General features: G+C 43.4%; 1 protein-coding gene across 1 annotated transcript in view; it reads right to left on the bottom strand.

The window, feature by feature from the left end:
* Positions 1–2382: 2382 nt before the first annotated feature.
* Positions 2383–25671, bottom strand: part of CDK14 (cyclin dependent kinase 14) — a 660346-nt gene continuing 637057 nt past the window's right edge. The window contains exon 15 of the mRNA XM_043462555.1: positions 2383–5751. The gene's annotated coding sequence lies outside the window, so the exon portion shown is untranslated. The remainder of the gene's footprint in view (positions 5752–25671) is intronic.

Raw genomic sequence — 25671 nt, 5'->3', positions numbered from 1 at the left:
TGCTCCACGCTATTATTGAGCCTGGCTTCGGCTCAGCATGACTCAACGCAGACAATATAGCACGCGGAGAGCGCCGGGGATGAGCAGTAAATAGGAAGCCTGGGATTTTTTTTTTTTTAAATCTTGTCAGTTTTCTCCTGATTTGTGTCCTTTATCCCAGCCCCCTCTGCTGTATAAGCTCCTCAGAGCTAATGCCCATAACGCCACCACCCACTGGTAGCAGCAGGCTACCGGACCACGGCGGGGCCTCGTGGCGGAGCTTTCACAATGCCCGCCATTCTTCAGCGACCGGGACGCGTTAACCTAAGTGGCACCGGCTTGCTCCAACACCTTTCCCTCTGGTTTCTCTTTCCTCTGGGGACCGACAGCAAGTGGAGGAGGGCCGCCCCCCCGACTCGCATGGCTTGCCTCCAGGAGCCTACATCACATGCCCCCACCTGGCCGAGCTGGGACCGCCCCCCGGCCCGCACCTGCTGGAAAAGCACGCAGAGACACTGGGCAAGTGTGGAGCTGAAAGATGATCGTCGCCTCGACCGCTTCCAAAGCTAGAAGTATTTCTCAAAGCTATTTCTTTGGCCTCCTGTAGATCCCAGCTCTCCACCTGCTTGTGGGATGACGTCACCCCGGGTACGCAGCGCAGCCCCGCCCCGCCCCGCCCCGCCCCCAGGCTACTGGGAATGACGTCAGCGACGGGCATCTATCAGCTCTCCTGCCAGTCACCAACGTGGGCTGATGCTGGTTTGGTTCTCTTGAAACTGCCGCAAGGAACATGTTATTGTTCTGACCCTTGTACAGTTCTAATCAGTTTCCAAGGTCACTCGTGGCTCCCATTTAACTAAGAAATGTGCCTATTATCTCCACCTTGGCTCCCATGAAGTCTGCCACTACGCCAAGGGGTCCCCAACCCTCTCTGCAAACAAGCCCGTGACCTGTCAGGAACCCCACCACAGCGGGTGAGTGGTGGGTGAGCTGATCAAAGCTTCATCTGCCCCTCCCCATCGCTCCCCATCACTGGCATTACCACCTGAACCACCCTGTTTCCCTCCCCCGCCCCCAACCCCACCGCCCTGGCCATGGAAAAAAATTGTCAACCATGAGACCAGTCCCTGGCGCCCAAAAGGCTGGGTACTGCAGCTCTACACCGCCCCCGACTCAGAACCCACTGGGGAGGCTGGAGCTGCGTGCAAACGTACGTGCCTTTGACATAGATGACTAGATGCTTCAGGGAAACAGCAGGGGCAGTTGAGGCTGGAGATGCAGCGCTCTCATGGGCTCTTGCAGCATGCAATTCACATCAACTGGGAACACTTATATTTGGTTCTGTGACAGCGTCAGCTTGTGGGGGCTTATAATCCGTAACATCGGAAAAGGAGCAAGGGAAGGGACCCCTGAAGTACCTGTTGCTGGTGGGTGAGGGTCTGCTTGGGGGAGAAGGCCAGGGGTCCAGCTCCTCTTAACATGAGATATGAATTTTGATATTTTCTCTTCAAGGAGAAACATTTAAAAATCACCCAACTGCCCAGAAGTTGATGACTCTATCTGGTGTGAACTTTATTATCAATTCATGGGGATTTGTTTGGGGTTATGAAGATCCAACAAGAAAGAAGAGGTGGTGATAGAAATGAGACCGGCCTCCCCAGGTGGCACGGTCCATCCCAGTGCAGCGCCCAGCAGTGCTGGGTCGGGTGTGGGCACCCGCTCGGCAGGGTTCAGAGACGTGTGCTCAGCTCCAAAAACAGTAATGCCTCCGACAGATGTCAGCACGGTCAGGCTTTGATTCGTATTCAGTGGAGGGTAACCTATTCACCTTTCTCCTTTGCCTTTGTCAATCCTAAAGGAAATCAGCCCTGAATATTCATTGGAAGGACGGATGCTGAAGCTGAAGCCCCAATACTTTGGCCACCTGATGCGAACAGCCAACTTGTTGGAAAAGACCCTGATGCTAGGAAAGACTGAGGGCAGGAGGAGAAGGGATCAACCAAGGGTGAGATGGCGTCACCAGGTCAGTGGACATGAGTTTGAGCAAACCAAGGAAAGGGAGAGTTTAACAGACACCTGGAACACCCCAGCTAACTCACCCCTCTGCACATCCAAAAGCACTGTGTACTTGGTCTCTTATTTGTACTTTTTTTCTTCCTTTTTCCCCTCCTCATTTTTTTTTTTTTTTTTTTTGGCCACATGTGTGGCTTGTGGGATCTTAGGTCACCAGTGAGGGATTGAACCTGGGCCCCCTGAACTGGAAGCTGGGAGCCTTAACCACTGACTGTCAGGGATGTCCCTACACTCTTTAAGCATGGTTGTGTCTAAGAGTTTTTAAGATGTTTCTTTGATGGAATATAAGGTGTTATTTGATACTCACCAAGAAGATGTACCAAGAAAATGTACAGAGATTCTGCTATACTTTATTCCATATCATGTTACAAGAAAACAACAGTGACAGTTGACAAACCATTACGTCTTTCATAATACAGACAAATTACAACTGGTAACAAATATGCAACATGTATTATTCCATTCTCCTTTACTATGTGTCATTTTGAAGGATAATCGTTTTCTGAATGATGCTAGCTCATTTCATAGGTACCAACTGCCTGTTAGAAAGTACACATTTCAGTGTATCATATTAAAAAAAAGATAAAAGAAAAATTTAAAAAATCCACTCCCAACTAGAGAATTTAGTTTTCGTATGTGCCTCTAAAATATGCTGCTATAGGAAGGGAATGAGGAGATTGCTTATTTGATTTGATTTTGTTTGGTTTGGTTTTTGGTGTCTGAGAAAACTGCAAGGCAGTAGCATATATGGTTTCCTCTGCCTACAAGCTGGTAAGGGAGATGGAAGTTCTATGCAATTATGCAGCATATTCCTATGTATAAGGGGCAGGCAATAATCTACCCCAGTATGTACAGCCTAAACATCCTCTTATATAACAAAGATTACAAAACCAGTAATATTCACAGGTGATTATCTTGTGTAGACTCATTACTAAGGTATTGATTACACTGGCTATCACGTACACACTGAGGAAAGGACACCCAGAGACCGTGCTTCCTCTGCAAGCTTGGAGGGTCCTCTGGGGTCTCTTCTTGTCACTCTTGGGAGGTAGAAATAGCTTCTCACCCTTGTGTCACTGGATGGACAGCCATTCCCGCCTGATACCCCTGTTTATTTTTATTTTCTGAGTACTGCAAACATTTTTTTTTTTCATGTCCTGTGCATCTTGTATTTTTTAGTCAACCAAACTCTTCCTTCAAGACAATGGTAACGAAGTCCCAGGTTTCCTTTCGGAGCACCGTGTAGTCATGTCATGCGGATGTAGCTACCATGCTAACATGTTCTAACTATTCCAGCTGTTTGAACTGTTTGAACCTTCATATAAAAATATCTCACAAAACATTCCAGTGCTTTCTCAACAGAATAATAAATCTGCTCATGAACACAGTCTGGAGTGATTTTCATGGCTGTCCTCAGTGAGAGGAGGGGAAAAAAAAGGAAAAGTTAGTTGCAAGTGGGAGAGGAAAGAGAAGGAAACTTTGGATGTCCTGTACCAATGGCAAGCAAGGGGAACCAGAAATCTCCTAAGTGAGACCCTTCTGAAACATGTCACTGTATGTAATAAAACATATTCCTTCTACTGAGAAGTATCACATTTCATTTTGCAAGAGAAACTGCCAGTAATAGGGTCATAGATCTGTGAATAACTTCACATTTCTAACTGAAGTCTTTAAACATTAAATATCTTCAAATTTTCAAGTTAGAAAGCTTATTATGTAGCAAGACTTCATCATCGGTTGCCCTTCGTTTAAACTTCATTAAGTACAAAAGCTGTGCCTCTCCCCTAAAATGAATAATTCAGACAAATCACAGGAAAGGCTTGTTTTCTGACTGCAGGTCAAGTTTTCTTTCCATACTTACTTTAAGAAATCCTAATGTAAATACACGTGAAGTAAAAATCCCTCTGCAGACTTCCAAAGAGTTGGAATGTGTGAAAGAAGAATGGGAAGGAGTTCTAGGTGGCAAACAGTAAACACTCTGGCCCTGGATAACTTTTCCTCTCTTTAAAATCAACCAGTAAATGGCTTAGCACTTGGAAGCTTACAATGAATGCTACTTTGGGGACAAGATCGATTGTGACCTTAACATCTATACTCACATCCCATTCCAGGGAAAGTACCATTTTCATGTTGAGAAATTCTGGGTCTGATTTCCTAAGTGTACTGGGTTTGACCACAGAAAAGCTTTTTCTTCACCTGACGCTCAGGGAAAAGTCTTTGTCAAGCTGGCTGGTAATTCCTATTCTTGATCCTAGAAAGTGCAACTCTCCTCTCTAACAGGAAATGTAAAACGATGTACACGCCAGGATTTCCATGGGAACTGGTGTCCTGAGGAGCTAGGTTTCATGATCTAGGTGAAGCTTCCCAACTTCCCCATTAGCCTCCGTGTTATTTGGCATCTGCAGCGAGGGCTGCCCCATCAGGAACAGACCTGTGCCAGGCAGCTCTCCCCTGCATCAAAGTCCGCATGCGCAATCCACATCTCGCTCCATGTCACATATTTGCCTTCATTCTCCAAGGTCTCTCAACTTCTTAAACAAGGGAAGCTGGGCCTTTCTTTTTTCCCCCCTTTTCCATCTTTAAAGCAAGACTCCAGCCTTGTTTCTAACACCGGCATCCGTACAGTTATTCCCGGAGACTGTTTACAGTTAGGGTACCCAATGATGCCTTCCAATCAGCTTGGAATGTTTCAAAAAAAAAAATGTGGTTCAAAGGTGCTTTGGTGTAAATGAGCAAATTTCACACTCTGGATAACTTGGTAATCTGCTTTTTCAATGTTGACTAGTAAAGACAGTACTTGGGGCTCATCCAGAAGATATAATTCTTTTGCACCCACGATTCAAAGGTTCTGTTCTTCACTTTTCACCATTTAGAAAATACAAAGCATAAGAAAGTGGATGGAAAAAATAAGATGTTGACAAGACCCAGAAAACACATAAAAAGTTACCTCCATTTCCAGAGGTTCAAAAGGAAGCGATTTATCCCTGTCTTTGTTCTTAATGTTTCATATTTGTTTCTTCACTTCCAGCCTGCTCGGAGAACAGTCATGCTATGTGGCTTGAAAATGCTAAGCAGATTCCGATATCCTATATAAATGTGCAGTTGTTTCCGAGAAAAAAAAAAAAAGCACATTTGCAAATGTTCTCAAAAGGGAAGAGACAAGTGGGGCTCCACCGCCAGAGACCAAGTTGTCAAGTCAGTCAGAGAACATGGGTTTGCTTCAGCTACAATTTTCCTTCCTGGTGGCTGCAAAATGTGCACTGCTCTCAAAGAAAACACACATTGTTTTATGCCACTATGTGGCTTTCAAGTACAGACATTACTGAAGAAGTGTGAACACCGAGTGTGTTGTCTTAATGTATTTAAGACATGGCTGGTGAAAGCATAAAAACCTTTACAGAGACGCTGCGGTGCAGAGGGAAATCAAACAAAATCAAACACAAAAGACTGAAAAGAATACATGCCATGTATCAGTAAGCAAAACTTAATCTTCACATAGTTCTTGGAAATCACAAGGTATCCAAATGCGTGCAAGGTTTTAAATAAATTGCAGAGAAAATGGGGTCTTGCCAGCTTCAATTTTCTTCTAAGTGAAATCCACCCCAGGGAGTGAAAGGAAACTGATCCATGATTCCCTTCATATTATTGGCCACTTCATTAATTTTTTTTTTTCCTCCCCAGAACGATGACAACTTAATCCTGAAAGGAGGAAAAGAGAAAACTGTTATATGTTAAAAAACAAAACAAACAAATCTTATATCATTCTTTTCCAAAATTACACAAGACATCGAAAGTGGTCAGGCCAAAGCAAACCTGTCCATTTTTTTTTTCCCACGGCTACCTCGAGCATTCTCTTTAGCCAAGACAGTGCTTATAATACGATAAACAAATGTTCTGACTGTATTTTCTTCCATTAAAATAATTCACCTCCATGAATTTAAATGGTCTAACCTCCTCTTGGATTATTTAGAGAAAAAGAAATTCAGCAAATCTCCTTCCCCAAGTCATTAGCACTAATACTGGTCTTAATTAAGTGCCTGTGGCATCATACAGATCATTAAAAGGACAGATCATATTCATTTTTTGGACACGAAATAGAAAAATGGATCACATTCTTTTTTTAAAAAATCCAGTTGCATATAAGTGCACGGTTCTAACTATCAGACCTAGTTTCAGCCGAATGAAAATTGGCCAGCATGACCTGAATTGCCAGGCTCTTCCCACCATCCTGCATACAACTGGGGGTTTCCAGTGATGCCTGCTTAAATTCGGTAACTGCTTCCGAATGGAATGTGAACCATCCAAGAAAGCAGGAATGTTCACTCTGCTTCTCTCTCTGTTTCTTTTTGGCCCTTCAGCATTTTCATTGAGTTTCTAGGATAGGAAAAGAATGTCTTGCTAGGAAGGGTGAAAAGAAATGCTGCCAAGGTCAAGGCACACAGCCGAGAGATTCGATCCATCAGCTCCATGGAGGCCCAGGACCAACTCATTATCTCAGTAGAGAAGCTGGAGGTCACCTGGCCCCTTCCACAGTGCCACATGATCATCCTCCTGGGCAGACAGGACCCCATGGCCCCCGTCGAGACCTCAGAGCGCAGTTGCCCTACCGCTGGCCTTGGAGGCTGTGCTGCCAAGCATGTCATCCTGAGTGGCACGACCTTGACCAGGGAAGCAGAAAGCTCCCCCATCTGACAGCGAGGAACCATTAGAATAGCATCCTTTCCACCCTCTACTCATCCCCCTCCCCCCACGTACTATAAGGATTTTTAAAAGGTTAACTTCCCACCTTGTTTTAAAAATTGACATGAAATTCATGTAACACAGAATTAACCATCTTAAAAGTATGCAATCCCTGAGTTGGGAAGATCCCTTGGAGAAGGCCAGGGCAACCCACTCCAGTATTCCTGCCTGGAAAATCCCATGGACAGAGGAGCCTGGAGGGCTACAGTCCATGGGGTTGCAAAGAGTCGGACACGACTGAGCGACTGAGCGTGCATGCAAAGCATATAAATAACTGGCATTAGTGCATTCACACGGAGAAGGCAATGGCGCCCCACTCCAGTACTCTCGCCCAGAAAATCCCATGAATGGAGAGGCCTGGTGGGCTGCAGTCCATGAGGTCACAAAGAGTCGGACACGATGGAGCGACTTCACTTTCACTTTTCACTTTCATGCATTGGAGAAGGAAATGGCAACCCACTCCAGTGTTCTTGCCTGGAGAATCCCAGGGACGGAGGAGCCTGGTGGGCTGCCGTCTATGGGGTCACACGGAGTCGGACACGACTGAAGCGACTTAGCAGCAGCACTGCATTCACAGCGTTGTGCAACCATCACCTCTGTTTAATTCCAAAACATTCTGTCACCACCAAGGGATATCTTACATTCTTTACTTATATTTCTTGTACCCTTTACTTGCATTCTTCCCTTGCCCCAGCCTCTGGCAGCAATGAATCTACTTTCTGCCTCTATGTATTTACCTACTCTGGAAATTTCATGTAAATGGAATCATACAATATGTGGTATCTGGTTTCTTTCATGTAACATAATGTTTCTAAAGTTCACCCATGTTGTAGCTTGTGCCAGTACTTCATTCTTTTTCATGGCCGAATAATATTCCATTATATGAATATAAGATGTTATGTTTATCGATTCATGAATTGATGTATATTTGGGTTACTTTCACCTTTTGGCTATCGTGCATAGTGCTGCTATGAACATGCGTGTACAAATACTTGTTTGACTACCTGTTTTCAATTCTTTTGGGTAACAATTAGAAGTGGAATTGCTGGGCCATACAGTAATTCTGTTTAGCTCTTTGAGGAACTGGCAAATCATTTTTCACAGTGGCTGCAACATTTTATAATCCCACCAGAAATATATAAAGGTTCTAATTTCTCCACACCCTTGCTAACATTTGGTATTTTCTGTTTTTTTGTGTGTTTGCTTTTTCTTAATTATAGACAAACTAGTGGATGTGAACTGGTATCTCATTGTGATTTTGATTTGCATTCCCCTTATGATTGGTGATGTTTAACACCTTTTCATGTGCTTGTTGGCCATCTGTATATTTCACTTGAAGAAATATCTATTCAAGTCCTTCACCCATTTTTAAATTGGGTTGTTTGTTGTTGAGTTATAGGACTTTTAAAAAATATATATTTTGGATAGTAATCTCTTGATTTGCAAATATATACTCCCATTCTGTGGGATGCCTTTTCATTGTATTGATAGTGTCCTTTGATGTACAAACATTTTAATTTTGATGATGTCCACCTTATCCATTTATTTTTACTTTTGATGCTTGTGGTTTTTTTTAGTGTGTTAGTGACTCAGTTGTGTCAAACTCTTTGTGACCACATGGACGGTAGCCTGCCAGGCTCTTCTATTCATGGAATTCTATCCAGGCAAGAATACTAGAGTGGGTTGCCATTCCCTTCTCCAGGGGATCTTCCTGACCCAGGGAGTGAAGGAGACCCAGGTCTCTTGCACTGCAGGCAGACTCTTTACCATCTGAGCCACCTGGGAAGTCCATGTCATATCTGAAAATCCATTGTCAAATCTAAGGTCATGAAGATTCTCCCCTATTGTTTTCTTCTAAGAGATGCCAGTTCTTCCAGGAGGCCTGCCCACCCTGGCCAAACAGGAGTCGGGGTTTGTCCTGACATCTGCTTGCCAAGACAGGGTTCCGACAGCTACACCCAGGGGGGAAGCAGTCATTGCCTGGCTCTCCTCCACTCCACCACTTTGATCGGCAGGACGCAGACCTGGCCCCCAAGCTGGCCTTCCGAACTAGAGGCTTCAGGCAGTGCTCCTGAGGTGTGGGGGCATTTGCTGGGCGGGGGGGAGCACCTAGGGTAGCAGGTGGCGTCACTGTGTTCCTGAGTAGGCTTGGTTTCGCTGGCCACCATGTCCCTAGAGCATAGCCCAGATCCAGCTCAGGCCCTCAGTGAACAGCTGTGGTTTGACCAGGAAGGAGAGAGGCAGCCTTGGAGAACCGGGGTGGAGTATGTTCTCAGACGTTAACCACCCGCCCCCCTTGCTGGCATGGTGACGGAGGGCAAGTACTGTGCCTCTGCTGTTTCTGAAAGACCGAAGAGCTGGGAACAGAGCGGGCCATCTCCAGGTACACTGCAGGCTGAGAACGCGGGTCCAATGAACAGCTGCCTATAGGCTGGACAGTTTTTTTTTTTTTTTAAACTCCATGACATTCTATTTGAAAGAAAGAAATGATTTGATTTTCAGTATATTTGGCTTCGGGCTTCCCAGGTGGTTGGAATGGTAAAGAATCCACCTACCAATGCAGGATATGTAAGAGATGTGAGTTCAATCCCTGGGTCAGGAAAATCCCCTGGAGGAGGGTGTGGTAACCCACTCCAGTATTCTTGCCTGGGAAATCCCAGGGACAGAGGAGCCTGGTGGACTACAATCCATGGGGTTTCTAAAGATTCGGACATGACTGAAGCGACCTAGTATGCATGCATATTTAATTTCATGTAACCATAAACTGTCACCGTTGTCCATAGCATGTAACTGTCCTATTGGACTGGTTTAAGACACACATTGATTGTGTGTCCTTGCCTTTGCCCTGATTCTTTGGCAGGAACCTCTAGGAGAATCCTATGGACCTAACCCAGGGCATAAGCAGAGTTGGGGAATAAAGGATAAACATATAATCATAATTGGATAGCAAGTGGTGAAAACAGTGATGATGAAAAGTCTATTACATAGGTTGAGGCTCAGACATTCAATGGAAGGAGCCAATAATATGAAAAGAAGGGAGGTGCCCATGAGAGCTAGACTCTGTGAGAAGCTGAGCCCAAACTGTGCCTGCTTTGCTGCCTGATGCTGGTCCCCGGCAGCACGGGATGGCCATTCTTCATCCTTGGGCAGCAGCAGCATCCATTTCAGTTTTCAAGGACTGCATGTAAGGTAGACAAATTCCTTAAAGTCTAAATGTAATCATGCCTTTGACAGGTAGGGATAGAGACGAAGGAGAGGCAGCACACCACATTCATAGGGAAGCAAGGTATAAAAGCAAAATCCTGCCCTTACATTTACGCGAGAGATTATTAAAATGCATTGCACACACAACAAAAATGAAACTGAATATCAATTATAGGCTCAGCTATATGCACATCAACTCTGAGGTCTAGATACCACAAGATTAACGGATGCCATTGGTATCCTGCTTTCTGTTTTCACAACGTTCTTTCTCTAGAAACGAATGTTTTAAAGCGGAAATTGCATTTTATTGATAAAACCCTTATTCAGAAATATCTACATAGAACTTCTCGGCTATAAATATTAATTAATTGGATCGCTGGTACCCATAATGCAACTTCGCTCTGACCCATGTGCCCTATGAACTAGATATTTTTTGGATTCAATTTTCTTAAAACCAACTGTCAGTGTCATGTGATGGAAGAGATGAAAAATGAAAATGAGCAGCCCCGCTGTGCAGGTGGGTGACCTGTGGGAGAGAGTCTGCCTGGTAGGGTTTTTACACGAACCATCAGACACAGACCAATTGATTAGATCATCTCATACCCGCCACCAACTAGGCTCAAGAGACTAATTAGAGAGAGTACAGCCTGCGCGGGCACCCCATTGACACCTAATTTGCTCAGCCAAAGCCTTCGGGGAAAACGTATTATCTCTGCAGCCGCACTTCATGCATTTCTGATTTGAGGCATAAGCAAGGAGCGCTTCATCACTCTTTTGAGCAAACTGAATGTGGAAGCCCTTAAGTGCTCAATGCAAGCAAACAGACCCAAATTAAAAACGGGCCAGGCTCTTTCTAACTCCCTCTGTGCTCCCTGTTAAATCTCTATGTGTACACACACACACACACACACACACACACACACACGCAGTTTACATGCTGGCGGGACAACATAGCCCAAGTAGTCCAGCTCAGGGTGCCTGCATCAGATGGTCTTTCACTGGCCTCTACCCACTCGAAGGTTCTGTGTTTGCTTTATTTTTTATTTTTTTTAACCCTGCTGCACTGCCCCTCCACAAAGTAGTCCTTTTTTCTACAGGAAGGCTCTGCCCCTTTCCCCCCACCACCCTTCTCTCTAAGCCTCACTGGATAGAAGTGATTATTTTTCCTCCAAATTAAAACAACTGTAGGTTTTCCTTTCATCCCCTAAATTGTGAAGGGGATATTCACTAGGATGCATGTGAAGCTGCAGGGTAACCCACTCATTCCTATTTGAGGGGATTCTTTGTACAGATGCCTAACAGGAAGGGAAGAAATTTGACAGGAGGCTGCCTTGTGGTAGCAAATGCAGGACAGAATTATAAAACAGCTAACCTCCCTTCAGGAAAACCAGTGCAGGCTACACGGCCATCTTTATCTTTTATCTATGTCTAATCTAGAATAAAACTAATTCCATTATTTCCTTCACTTCAAATGTAGAACCCCAAAGGCCAGCATATAAAGAGGAATTTAAAGATAGGTATATAATTAACCACATGCTTATAAAAAGGAAATAAAAATGAAAAGTTTAAGCAATATGGGAAAAATAGAGTATCTCTGTCCCAAATCTAGTGGCTAGAGGGAATGAATTTCCATAATGCTAGAATAAAAGAAAAAAGAAAAGAAAAGAAACAGAACCTGATACGGTGTGTTCTAGAGTGGACTTAATGATTTTATGCCTTTCCACTCACATATTGGATGAATTATTTTACCCATGTGTTCTGGTAAATTACAATTCTGTTTTGTGCGAAGTCACTTCAGTAGTATCCAACTCTTTGTGACCCCATGGACTGTAGCCCACCAGGCTCCTCTGTCCATGGGCTTCTCCAGGCAAGGATACTAGAATGGGTTGCCATTTCCTTCTCCAGGGGACCTTCCTGACCCAGGGATCTAACCTGTGTCTCCTGCCCTGCAGGTGGATTCTTTGCCTGCTGAGCCACCAGGGAAGCCCCCTTGTAATTTTCACATTTATCTTATTCTTAAGAATTTGATGAACATTTGGGGGGATCAGTTTAGCTGTCTACTTTTGAAACCAGCATTCACAGTTGGCTTAAACTGGGCCTTCCAGTAATCAGAGGACTCCAGAGGTCATTGGAGTGATTATCTTTCTGAAGGCATATGGAGAGTGGTTGTAGGGGAGATGTTTGAAAATAGTTAAAAAAAATCAGGGCCTCAACAAACACACACAACCACTGACAGAATTTATTCTGAAAAAAAAAAAAAAAAAGACCAGAAAGCTTTTCTTCCCCAAGTGCCATATTAATAAGATTCACATGAAAAATACCCAGGGAAAAAAGAAAAACAAACCAAAAACCCACCAGGCTGTGCCATTTTGAATTTGATTTTGCTTAAAATACTAAACTGAAACAATCAAATTAATCTTTTGTGCCTAATTAATCTTCCAGCAGAGTTTGCTACTGTAGAAAATTAAGTCCACAAATAAGGTTGCTAAACCCCAAGCACCCAGGCAACTATGAACCTCTCTGAAGTAAAAATATCATGTATATATACAAATACACATATATGTGACACATGAACTCAGTTGTATTTATACAACACATACACTCAAATTTTCCCCTGTAGATTTTATAGGAATGTTGGACTCAAAATGATACGTTTTAAACTTCACACAGATTTCCAAAAATCTAGGGACAGCTTAATTTGTTCATTTTTTTTTTCTTTTTTTTGGTGAGTTTAATTATGCTGTGACTTGGCTAGAAATATAGGTTTTCTTTGAGAACATCTGAAATCAGTGATTTCCAGTGACTCTGACATTGCACTGAAGCTGCTTGGGGGTGGGGGGTGGGGTGGGGGGATAGGGAGAAATAGCATGAAACAGAAGGAAGCAGAAAATTAGTCAAACCCACTTCTGTAACTTATTTCTGATTTGTGATAATCCCCACAGTACTCCCCAGAAGAGAACGCATCTTTGAGACTAACAAGAGAATATTAATTAAAACGAATGTAGAGATAGCTGGGCTTTGTTTTAAGCTTAACAGAAGGTCCATCACTCAAAATAGCCCAAATCCTTTAAGTTGAAAGCTGTTTGGTAACATCCATATGGATGCACAAGGCACTAATTGCAGCGACTTTGCACATTTTAAGCTTCTTGCCAAAGTGGTGATTTTAATTAAAAATTTTTAGGCAAAGCTTTAAGTCTAACATTTCAAAACAAAGCATTTCTTGTACAGGGAGACTGACTTAACATATCATTTTAATAATCATCATTATCAACAAACATTTATTGAAATCCTCATTAAAGACCAGGCATTATATGATATGTAATTAGCCGAGATTGAAAAGAATCTCTAGTTTAATGGTGTGACTGCTTATTAAATCAGATTTATGTAGATGTGAAGCACCAGTCGTATTTTAGACACATGTGGATTAAAGGACAGCAAAAAAGTATGTTCTATCTCAGTAAAAGCAAAACGTGTGCAGGGGAAGTACTGAGGTCTTCGAGAGTCACCAAGACATATTTTAACCTTTTAAAGGTTCATATATATATTCAATCATATATACTCATAAATATATAAAAATCTTATATATAATCATATACACACATATGCATATCTACATGTGATCTAAGCTTGGAAATAGCTCATATAAATACTTTTAATGACAAAGTTAAGAATAAGAAAGCCTTCACCAAAGTGGCTTATTCTTTTTTTAAAGATTTTTTTTGGTGTGAATGATTTTTTTAAAAAAGTCTTTATCTTTAATTCTGCTTAGAATATTGCAATTTGTTTAATTTAATTTTGTTACAATATTAATTTTATAATGATTCATTACAGATATTATAATTATAAAATTTAATTTTCTTACAATATTGCTTCTGTCTTATGTTTTGGTGTTTTGGACACAAGGCAGGTGGGATATTAGTTCCCTGACCGGGGATCGAACCTGCACCCCCTGCATTGGACGGGGAAGTCTCAAACACTGGACCACCAGACAAGTCCCACTGGGGCTTATTCTTTTCAAGGATTTCATATGTGAAGGTTTATTTGCTCAGCATACCTTTATAATTGACTGGTTCCAAGTGGGTATAAGTTAATTAAACAGAATTCTGACCCCTTCACCTTCCTTATATATTACAGTCCTACTAAACTATATTTAAATAAACCAAAGTCATGTAACCCAGCAGTGTGTGCATTTTTTACAACTTAAAACACACACACACAAATCTCATAAAACCACTTCTAAGTATTTAGCAGTCAGAGAAACACGAGGGTTCATGTCTGACTTTAATTAAAAGATCTGAAAGGAGATGTGACTTCATTTTGGGTGGATTTTTTTTTTTCTTTCAAATTCAAAGCTGTCTAGTTATTACTGTCCAAAGTGTTGAAGCACAAGAAAATTTCATGCTAAGGGCTTTTTCTGAATTCAATATATACGATCACCTACAATTTGAATCTGTCTCATGAATCATCTTATTCAGCAGAAATCTGCAAAGCTAAAATGTATTTCTAGATCACACTTGATTGGTAAATGGAGAACAGTGTCAGCATAAACCAGGAGTCGTGTTGGTTCATGCAAGCGAGTTCCTGCCGGTCTTACAGTTTTGAGCCGCTAAGTCAGAGCAGCCACTGCTCAAGAGACATAAACACGGTTGTGTGCAGGCTGGAAGGGTCTACAGTCCTGTACATGCTGTCCGTTTTCATCTTGGCTTGCTTTGGCCACCCATGGTATTGTTTATTGTATAGTTCTCCTGGGTCTCTGCACATTTTGCCCTTTCAATCCAAATTTGGCAGCCTCAATCCTTCCACCAAACTTCTTTCACCTGTAAACTATGCTGGTGTTTTGAGTAGTTTTTTTTAATAGCTCTTGTGAGTGCTATGTGCTATAGACTGAATGTCTGTATCCCCCTCTCAAATTCACAGGTTGAAACCTAAGTCCCAGTGTGATGGTATTTCGCGTGGAGTCCATGTGAATTGGATTAGTGGCCTTATATAGAGATTCCGGGCTATCCTGGTAGCTCAGAGGTAAAGAATTTGCCTGCCAAAGCAGGAGACGCAAGAGATGTGGGTTTGATCCCTGGCTCAGAAGATCCCCTGAAGGAGGAAATGACAACCCGCTGCAGGAAATACTACGGGCTACGGGCCACAGTCCATGGGGTCACAAAGAGTTGTACATGACTTAGCGACTAAATAACGTAAGAGATCCCAGAGAACTCTCTCGTCCCTTCTGTCAAGCTGAGGACCCAGGAAGGAGAGGGAGGAGGGTCCTCACTAGACACTAGATCTGCTGGTGCCTAGACTTTGGACATCCAAGCCTCAAAAACTGTGAGAAAGAAATTTCTATTGTTTGGAAATCACTGTGTCTATGGCATTCTGTTATAGCAGCTCAAACATACTAAAACACTATGTTGAATACTTTCTGAGTGTTTTGCATCTTACTCTCTTTCTTCTCATAAACTGCACAATTTTTACTATGGCAGTTTGCTAAACACAGGTAGGAACACATATGTCATTATAAGAGAAACGTCTATTCTTGTGGGGCACAGTCTGATACTGTCACAAAGTAACACACTGTGGATGTGACCACAACACATCGTTTCCACCAGGAAATGTCTGCTGACAGCGAGGACGGTCCAACAAGGTCATGTGAGGGATGTGGACACTGGACACCCAGCTGAGCTCCCCATCAACTCTTTCCTGTGTTCACCATGAACAGTGCTAGTGAACACCAAACCACTGAGGGCTGATTGATGGAAGTTCAGAATCTATCCACATGCAAAGTCATCTGATATGTGTGTGTGTCTGCCCACTCAGTCGTGTCCAATTCTTTGTGACCCCATGGACTATAGCCCACCAGACTCCTCTGTCCATGGGATTTTCCAAGCAAGAATACTGGAGTGGGTTGCCATGCCCTCCTCCAGGGGATCTTCCCAACCCAGGGATCAAACCCATATGTCCTGTGTCTCCTGCATTGGCAGGTGGATTTTTTTTTTTTACCACTGAGCCACCTGGGAAGCCTCAACTGATATGTATGTCCCCCAAAATCATAATATGCTATTTTAAAGGATTTTGAGACTGGTTATCCCATCATAGCAAGCTGCTGTATTTCTCTCCTACCTAAGATGAGTTCTGAGAATATGCAATAGATTTGGGACAGGTATGTCATTATGAGAAATGGATAGCAACTTTTTGTGCACATGTAGCATTTCTGTGTATCTTCTCACTTAAAGAATGTGCCTGAAAAATAGTACCATAACCCTAAGAGGAGAACAGATTTTATCAACTGGGCTTTCAAAAAAGTTCTGATCCTTTTAGTCACTGGTTCAGTGTCTCCTGACATACCAGCTGCAGGAGGTATATTCCTAGTCTGAGGACCCAGAGCATTCACTGTGGGAACCACAGCCTTTACAGAAGCTGGGATGGCCAAATGTCCCACTCTGTCAGGACTGAGGGAGTTTCCAGGATTCGGGACTTCCAATTTTAAATCTGGGGTAAACCAGAGGGAGTTGGTCTCCCTGACAGGAGCAACAGGATTGATATGTTGTTATTTCCAAGTTGATTATAAAAACAGAGCCAGCCAGCTTTGCACTTTACTGCCTGAACTAAAATATGCTGATGTTCCAATCCCAAATTGTGAGTCACAAAAGTAAGACAAAGGTTCCACGTCAAGAATGGCAAAGGATCTGTTGAAAAAGATGGTGGGAACTGAACCTACAGCCTTCTCTCCTCTCAACCCCTCAAAGGATTTGTCATTTATCTCTCTGAATCTGTATTTCAGGCTTTCCTCTGTAAGTGTTTTATTGATGCCACAGCAGATCACATTGTGTTCTAATGAGGCTGCTGAATTCAAGACCATCAACTTGCTCTTCACCGCAGTTCTCAGCTGCACTTCCAATAAATCCGTCTGTTTAAATTCACACATGCCTGTGTGGTGCTGCCGTGGAGGAGACGGCCAAGGCCACCACCCTCAAGTGACAAGAAGTACAAACATCCCCTGAATCTTTGTGGCAAATGACCACTGACCAGTGGCCGAGCCAAACCGTCGGCTGGCCTGCCTACTTCAATTCAGGAAACACTTACTGAGCATCTCTTTTTAAGGCAGCCCAGTGTTTAGTGGGGGAAGAGGCTGTGACAAAGACTATTAAAGTGAGGTCCCAGGGCTGTTCTGAAGCTGGCATGAACTGGTTTGTGAGAGAGCCTGATGTTAACATTTTTGGGAATTTTGCAAGATGTTGTTAAACACAGCTACCCTTAAAATTGGCAATGGAAGGAGATGTATTTACACCATGGGATACGGACAACTGACCAATCAGGGCTTTTCTGCTCTTTCTGGGGAGAGGGCTGTTAAACATTCCCAGCACCTCACTGCTGCCCCAGACCATTGCCAGGACAACAACCTCTGAGTCAGTGGAAAGTGAAAGTGCTATCCTCCAGGGGCCAAGGCAGTGAGGAAGAAGTGGGCTTTGAAAGATGAAAAAAGTTTAGGGCTTCCCTGGTGGCTCAGTGGTAAAGAATCCGCCTGCCAATGCAGGAGACAGGGGTTTGATCCCTGATCCAGAAAGATTTCACGTGCCACGGTGACTAAGCCCGCGCACCACGACCTGAGCCAGGCTCCAGAGCCCGGGGAACCGCAGACACTGATGCCCCATGCCCTACAGCCAGCGGCCTGCAACAGGAGAATCCAGAAAGATGGTACTGATGAGCCTACGGGCAGGGCGGCAAAGGAGACACAGACGTGGAGAACAGACTTCTGCACCCAGTGGAAAAGGAGAGGGTGGGACGATGTGAGCCAACAGCGCTGAAACATACACATTACCGTGTGTGAAATAGCCAGTGGGAAATTGATGTATGATGCAGGGCACCCGAAGCGGGTGCTCTCCGACAACCCAAGGGATGGGTTGGGGAGGGAGGCAGGAGAGGGGTTCAGGATGGAGGGGACACGTGTATGCCCAGGATTGATTCATGCTGATGTACGGCAAAACCATCATAATATTGTAAAGCAATTATCCTCCAATTAGAATAAATAAATATATAAAGGAGAGTAGCCCCTGCTTACCACAGCTACAGAAAAGCCCACACAGCAATGAAGATCCGGCACAGCCAAAAGTAAACACACAAAATTAGTTTTAAAAAATTGCAAAACAGTTTAACATGTAGAGAGGAGGAAGGAAGGCGGCCTCGAATAGCCTAGTGCGCTCTGGGATGCGATGAGCGGCCAACGGGGCAGGCATGTATTTGGATGTTAGGAAATAGATGCGGGGAAGTGGGCAGGGTGGAATGGAGGGTCTTACATGTGCTGCTGAGGACTGGGGGCTTTATTCTGTGTGTAGGGAAGAGGTTTTGGTGGTTTTTTAGCAGGGGAGTCACCGTGCCCGTCCCCAACCCAAGGGCAGTTGTGTGCTACTCACACGTGAGGCTTCAGCTGCCTCTGCAAACCTTACGGGTAAACAGTTGTCTTTTTCAGGATGACGTCGAATCAGATAATGCAGTAGGCTCACAAAGCGCTGGTATTTGTAGTACTTGGTGTGGAAAGGTCTTCTTCTGCCCATGAAAAACATCCAGAGAGGCCTGGACTCTGGGTGACACAGAAATGGTTTCTTCCCAAGAACTGCATTTTTGAAACGTAGCCAATGGGGATAATTTGGACATTTTCAGGTACCAGAAAGATGCCTTAGGTCCTTGATAAACTGTCTATTCACTTGAGTGTCTGTATTTGTCTATACATTCAAAATAAAGAGGGGGAAATATGCACTAACTCTTAGTTTTACTACTGTGCTGTCCTTTATAAGTCAAACATGATTTACTGTTTTTGATTAGCACACAACCTCAGACAGACTTCCAAACTGTGCTGTTTAGAATTCTGAAACACTGTCAAATCTTTTAAAGAGCAACTGCAATAAATTAGAAAACGTCATCACGGCACGCTTGTCTCGATTCACTGCGGTTACACGTCGTGGACTTGGGAGTTTCAGCTCATTGAAAATGTGAAGCCTGTGATGTCTGACGAATAAGACATTCACATCCACACAATTGGCTTCCTCCTGGTATAAAACAATTAAAGTGCCAACAGCTCGGTGGTTTGGTGGCAGGCCTGGGGTCAATCTCTCACTTCCATTGGCAACAGAGTTGGAGAATGCAGTGACGAGAGCCAGCACATACCAGGCTCATGGGATTAAGGGACGCTTCATGCCTTTTTAATGTCCACTTGTGGCTGACTGAAACAAAACACCCACGAAGTGAGGTGAATTGAGCTCTTACTGGGAGAGACAATGCAGTAGCCCACTGCCTTGTCCCCCAAACCAGAATCCCACCCACAATGCGGTGAGTCAGGAACTGACATCTTCTCCTCCCCACCTGTGAGCGGGAGCACAACCCAGAAAGATCTGATTTCCTTTTCACTCAGATGCTAAAGAACAAAGTCATCCCTTGTCTGCGTTATGCTGTTTGTTTTCCAGTCTGTTGGCATTAAAATTGCACTCCAAGCACCTATCACGTCTCATGATGCTCTAAGTCCTTTTCAAAAGATCTGACTTTGAACACTGGGGTCATTTGAAAGGAAACGGAAAAAAAAAAACAGATCTAGTGACTTAGTTGCTCATTGTCATGGGGGAAAAAATCACCACAGTTTTATCTGAAACATAATAATTAACTGTTGGGCTTCCCAGGTGGCTCAGTGGTAAAGAATCTGACTGTCAATGCCAGAGATGCGGGTTTGGTCCCTGGATATGGAAGATCCCCTGGAGGAGGGCATGGCTACCCACTCCAGTATTCTTGCCTGGAGAACCCCACGGACCCAGAGGAGCCTGGCAGGTACAGTTCATGGGGTTGCGAGAGTCAGACATGACTTAGCGACTAAGCAACAATGAAAACAACAATTACCTATAGTGAATACTGCATGAAGCACACAAATGTAAAAACAAAACCGCCGCATCTGTTCCAATAAGCTCTTTTGGTTTTGCTCCATTTGTTTCGTTTGCTCTTAGATGCAATGGCTTGGCATGAGCTGTCACCCACAGTGAGCCAGGGCCTGCTATGCTAAAATGGAAAAACTCTTTTTTTTTTAATTAGTAACTTCCCGAGTTTTAGTGCCTGAGTTTCTATGGTTCTCATGATCAATTATTAAGCATGTTGGTCCAAGCAGGATAATAAAACTACTCATGCCTGGATTAACATGGTAAAATTAAATCTCATCTTGTTTAGTACTCTCTTATTAAGAAAAAATTCTAACAGGTTGATTTTTAGAGACTGACGTATGCCTTATAAAATGTAAAGAACACGGCAAGTCTTTCTTTCATTCACTGAGGTGTAGTGTGTGAAGACTGTCAACATACTAGAGATGGGTGATTAAGATAACATGTATCTGAAGTACGTAGGTAGAAGGAAATTACTAAGATTAATGGTGTGAAATCAAGCAAAGAAATATTTAGAGAGACTAGAAAATAATTAATGGCAAGAGGAGCTTTGTGTTAGAACAAGCTCCAAAATAAAACTATGAAAAGTTTTCCCCAAATCTGGGGAAAAATAGGCAATAATGGCCACTGTTTGGAGAGCTGTCTTGCTAATACACACACAGATGAACCACAGTAATTCCTTTTGACCAGGAATTCTTTGCACTTGAAATCTGAACATTTGTAGGTTTAATTCTATGTATTAAACAATTACCTCCAAACTGAACCAATCAATAACAAAGTTATAAAATCAATTTCCAGTCTCTCTGTCAACCCCTATTCTGTCTTATGTGTCAAATACAGAGTTGTATGTACTCTAGATATTATGATCATGTATTTTCCCAACATTTTATTAAACTTTTCAAGAAAAACAAAAGAATTATACAGTGAACATCTATATACCCACTACAAAGATTCTACAATTAATATTTTGGTACATTTGCTTTGTAACATATCTATTCTTCTGTCTTTGCTTTTATCTATCCCTTAACCTGTCTTATTATTTTGATCCATTTCAAAGGAAGTTGCCAATATCACCCCTAAATATACATATCATTAATTAGAGCCCATTATATACTTATGGTTTTAGGTAAATTTTGCCTATGGTGAAGAAGAAGAAGTGAAGTCGCTTAGTCGTGTCTGACTCTTTGTGACTCCATGGACTGTAGCCTGCCAGGCTCCTCAATCCATGAGATTTTCCAGACAAGAATACTGGAGTGGGTTGCCAATTCCTTCTCCAGGGGATCTTCCTGACTCAGGGATAGAACACGGGTCTCCCACATTGCAGGCAGACTCTTCATTGTCTGAGCCACCAGGGACTGTTTTTTTACCGATAGTAAAATGCACAAATTTTGAGTATATTATTTGATGACGTTTTAGTGGTATTACACAGGAACTGCCACAGTGCTAGGTAAAAGAGAAATCAGTTTTAATTCAGAACCTGAGAATATGGTTTTTCTTACTAAAAAAATTTATTTGATTGCATCCCTCTTTTTCTACTCTTAAGAACTCCTCAGTGGGCAAAACACATAAATACAAATGCCAACAACAGAATAGGCACAGAACACTTAGACTGTGATATTTTTAAACTTTCTGAGTCACTGCCAACCCTGAGAATCTCCATAAAACTCCATCTACGTATATAATCACATGTAGGCTTTTTTTCATACAATTTCAGTTTCCTCACAGACCTTCTGAATTCCATTCGTAGACCCACATGCTGCAGATCAAGAACGCCAGGATTGGAAAGTCTGAATGTGGAGCATAAAATAGCAAGTCCACCACCGAGCCACAGTTCTAGTGCATGCAGAAGGAATAACTTTCCCTGAAAGTTAAGTACCTGAAGGTATAACTCTTTCTGAAAAAGAGGCACAGACTAGGGACACTCCTGTTTAGAGTGGGCAGAGGCTCACATGGGCTTGCAGGTGGCACAAATGGTAAAGAATCCACCTGCCAAAGAAGGAGACTCAAGAGACGAGGGTTTGACTTGTCTTGGGTTGGGAAGGTCCCCTGGAGGAGTGAATGGCAAACCGCTCCAGTATTCTTGTCTGGAGAATCCCATGGACTAAGGAGCCTGGCAGGCTATAGTCTGTGGGATCACAGAGTCAGACATGACTGAGCAGCTGGCACGCGTGCGCACGCACACACACACACACACACACACACACACACACACACACACACAGAGGCTTATGTCATTTCCTACACCCTCCCTAGATGATAAAAATAAAATCAACCAAACAAAAGCAAAACAAAAATCTCACCTAATCCATGCATCATGTTTCAAGAGGGGTTGGACCCTGGTCCCTGTTATTTGATGGAGGCAACTGCCAACAGGAGAAGCACAAATGGGCACTGTGGGCCCCTAAGTAGGGATCTAAGGAGGCCATCCTCAGAGGAGGAGGGCTTTTCACAGCTTTACCGATGATGCTAACCTTTATCATCCCTATTAAGGTAAAAACACTATCAGCTGAGATTTTGCAATTGTTCTCAATATGGCCACCCATACTTTCCCCCTCTGAAAGGGTCATGGACAACTCATCTGAGCTGCTGAGGAGGATATGCTGGGTCTCTAGTCCCCGTGACAACCTTCAAGGCAGGCATTTTTATTTTATCTTTCAGATAAGAAAGCTGAAGCTCAGAAATACGTGCTGGAAAAGTGCCTCCCACTCCTACTCCCTGGACAAACCTTTGTCTCTCCTATCAACACCAGAGTTTCTTCTTCACATCAGAAAATGAACTCACAATCTTTTATACCTGCGCTTCACAGACCCATCCGGCTTCTTTGGCCTTACTTCGGTTCTGTCATTTCAGAACTGCGGCATTCCAGGACTTGGCCTGGAAGCGTGGCATTCTGACGATTCTTGCTCGCTTTCGTCTCCCTGATTAAACCTTATCTACACTTGTTCCCTGTTTATCGAGGCACAGGAAGAACCTGTGCCTTTCTGGCTAGGGAACAGCTACCTCAGGCTATATGTTTTCTCTCTGTGACCTGGTTTGATAGCACCCAGACCCCACGGACTGCAAATCCTCAAGAGTCAGTTAAGAAGAGGGTAAAAGAAAATGCAGAGCCAGGGATGAATCAAGATTCCTCAGTCTTAGTCCAATCCGCACATGGTTGCCATGGCAACCGCATCTCACTGTCCTTCCACCTTGCTCCTCCCACTGATCTGCTCAGCTGCTTCCGGTGATGAAGGGAATCCGCACCGAACTGCTTCAGTTCTCTCATCTGCATGATTGTACTTTTATACAACTGAATTTTACACCCTTTTGTCCCTTGACCATAAAGTAGAGATGAAAAAAATCTCAAAAACACACATAGTTTTTTTGACCACGGTTTTCCACTGATCGAATGCAATGAGACCATTCCCTGTTTCCTCTTCTTGAAGCTTTCCATTTCCTCTTCCCTGTGGGCTCTCCCTCAGCCCACTCACGCACGCAAATACACACTCACACCATTCCAGTGCCTGTTGGTGACATTTTTGAAGAAATATTCTGATCAGAGAAATTCTAAACTTATAGAAATGGGATCCTAAGCATCTTGGAGATTTGTAACTCTTCTACAATTACGCCAAAGTGGAGGAAACATGATGAGACTCGGGTTCAATCCCTTGGTCAGGAAGATCCCCTGGAGGAGGGCAAGACAAGCCACTCCAGTATCCTGCCTGGAGAATCCCACGGACAGAGGAGCCTGGCAGGCTGCAGTCCATAGGGTTGCAAAGAGTCGGACGTGACTGAAGCGATTTAGTGCACACACACAGAGGAATCTTAGGCAAAATGGAATGTGGAATAAAGCAATCTAAACTTTCTCGATCGCAGTTGACATGCCTTCCTTTTAAATAATAAGGGAGGCTTACTTCCTTGATTTTAAAGCATCAGAGAAAAACAGGATGCTCTTTAGAGAATCTGAGGGTACAGAAAGAAAACCGTATTGTTACTGTTTTAGTGGCTTTTGAAGCCTGGTGGCCGTGGCACTGCCAACATGGACTGGAGAGTGATCTACTATGACAAAGAGCCCTAGGACTGTCAATGGGAGGGAGATCATCTGAACCAGTGAGCAGCTCAGTGGGAGGAGCAAGAGCTGAGCAAGACCATAAACCAGAGAGCAGAGGTGACAGCAGGAACTGAGCTCACAGGTGGAGTGAAGTGGCTCTAAGGTCTTCTGTGTGAGGCAGGCATCCTACATCTGATGACGTGTGTGTTAGTCACTCAGTCATGTCCAACTCTTTGCGACCCCATGGACTTCAGCTTGCCAGGCTCCTCTGTCCATGGGATTCTCCAGGCAAGAATACTGGAGTAGGTTGCCATTTCCTCCCCCAGGGGATGTTCTTGACCCAGAGATCGAACTGAGGGATTGAACCCAGGTCTCCTGTATTGCAGGCAGATTCTTTACCATTGGAGCTATAGGGAAGTCCCCCACATCTGATGATCCATGGAGTGGATTGAGGAAGAGTTCACCTAGGCTGCAGTCTGCAATCCTCTTAAGACCTAGAAACCTGTGGCTTAATCTCGAGTCACATATAAACCTAGCTTGTTTCACTTTTATCTTGTACCTTCTCTCATTTTCTTTTCTTTCTTTCTTTTTTAGGTCACATGTTGCAGCATATGAGATCTTAGTTTTCTGACCAGGAATAGAATCTGTGCTCCACATACTCCCTTCTCCAGTGAACCACATTTTGTCCATAAACAGTATGAAAAGGCAAAAAGATAGGACACTGAAAGATGAGCTCCCCAGGTTGGTAGGTGCCCAGTATGCTACCGGAGATCAGTGGAGAAATAACTCCAGAAAGAATGAAGAGATGGAGCCAAAGCAAAAACAACACCCAACTGTGGCTGTGACTGGTGACAGAAGCAAGGTTCGATGCTGTAAAGAGCAATATTGCCTAGGAACCTGGAATGTTAGGTCCATGAATCAAGGCAAATTGGAAGTGGTCAAACAGGAGATGGTAAGAGCGAATGTTGACATTTTAGGAATTAGCGAACTAAAATGGACTGGAATGGGTGAATTTAACTCAGATGACCATTATACCTACTACTGGGGGTAGGAACCCCTTAGAAGAAATGGGGTCATCATAGTCAACAAGAGTCCAAAATGTAGTACTTGGGTGCAGTCTCAAAAATGACAGAATGATCTCTGTTTGTTTCCAAGGCAAACCATTCAATATCACGGTAATCCAAGCCTATGCCCAAACCAGTAATGCTGAAGAAGCTAAAGTTTAATGGTTCTATGAAGACCTACAAGACCTTTTAGAACACCCAAAAAAGATGTCCTTTTCATTATAGGGGATTGGAATGCAAAAGTAGGAAGTGAAGAAACACCTGGAGTAACAGGCAAATTTGGCCTTGGAGTACAGAATGAAGCAGGGCAAAGGCTAATAGAGTTTTGTCAAGAGAACGCACTGGTCATAGCAAACACCCTCTTCCAACAACACAAGAGAAGACTCTACACATGGACATCACCAGATGGTCAACACCGAAATCAGATTGTTTATATTCTTTGGAGGGAGAAGCTCTATACAGTCAGCAAAAACAAGACCAGGAGCTGATTGTGGCTCAGATCATGAACTCCTTATTGACAAATTCAGACTTAAATTGAAGAAAGTAGGGAAAACCACTAGATCATTCAGGTACAACCTAAACCAAATCCCTTACAATTATACAATGGAAGTGAGAAATAGATTTAAGGGACTAGATTGATAGACAGGGTGCCTGATGAACTATGGACAGAGATTCG

Source organism: Cervus canadensis, chromosome 3, assembly GCF_019320065.1.
Source record: "Cervus canadensis isolate Bull #8, Minnesota chromosome 3, ASM1932006v1, whole genome shotgun sequence".
NCBI lineage: Eukaryota > Metazoa > Chordata > Mammalia > Artiodactyla > Cervidae > Cervus > Cervus canadensis.
This window is presented reverse-complemented; position numbering and strand designations above follow the sequence as displayed.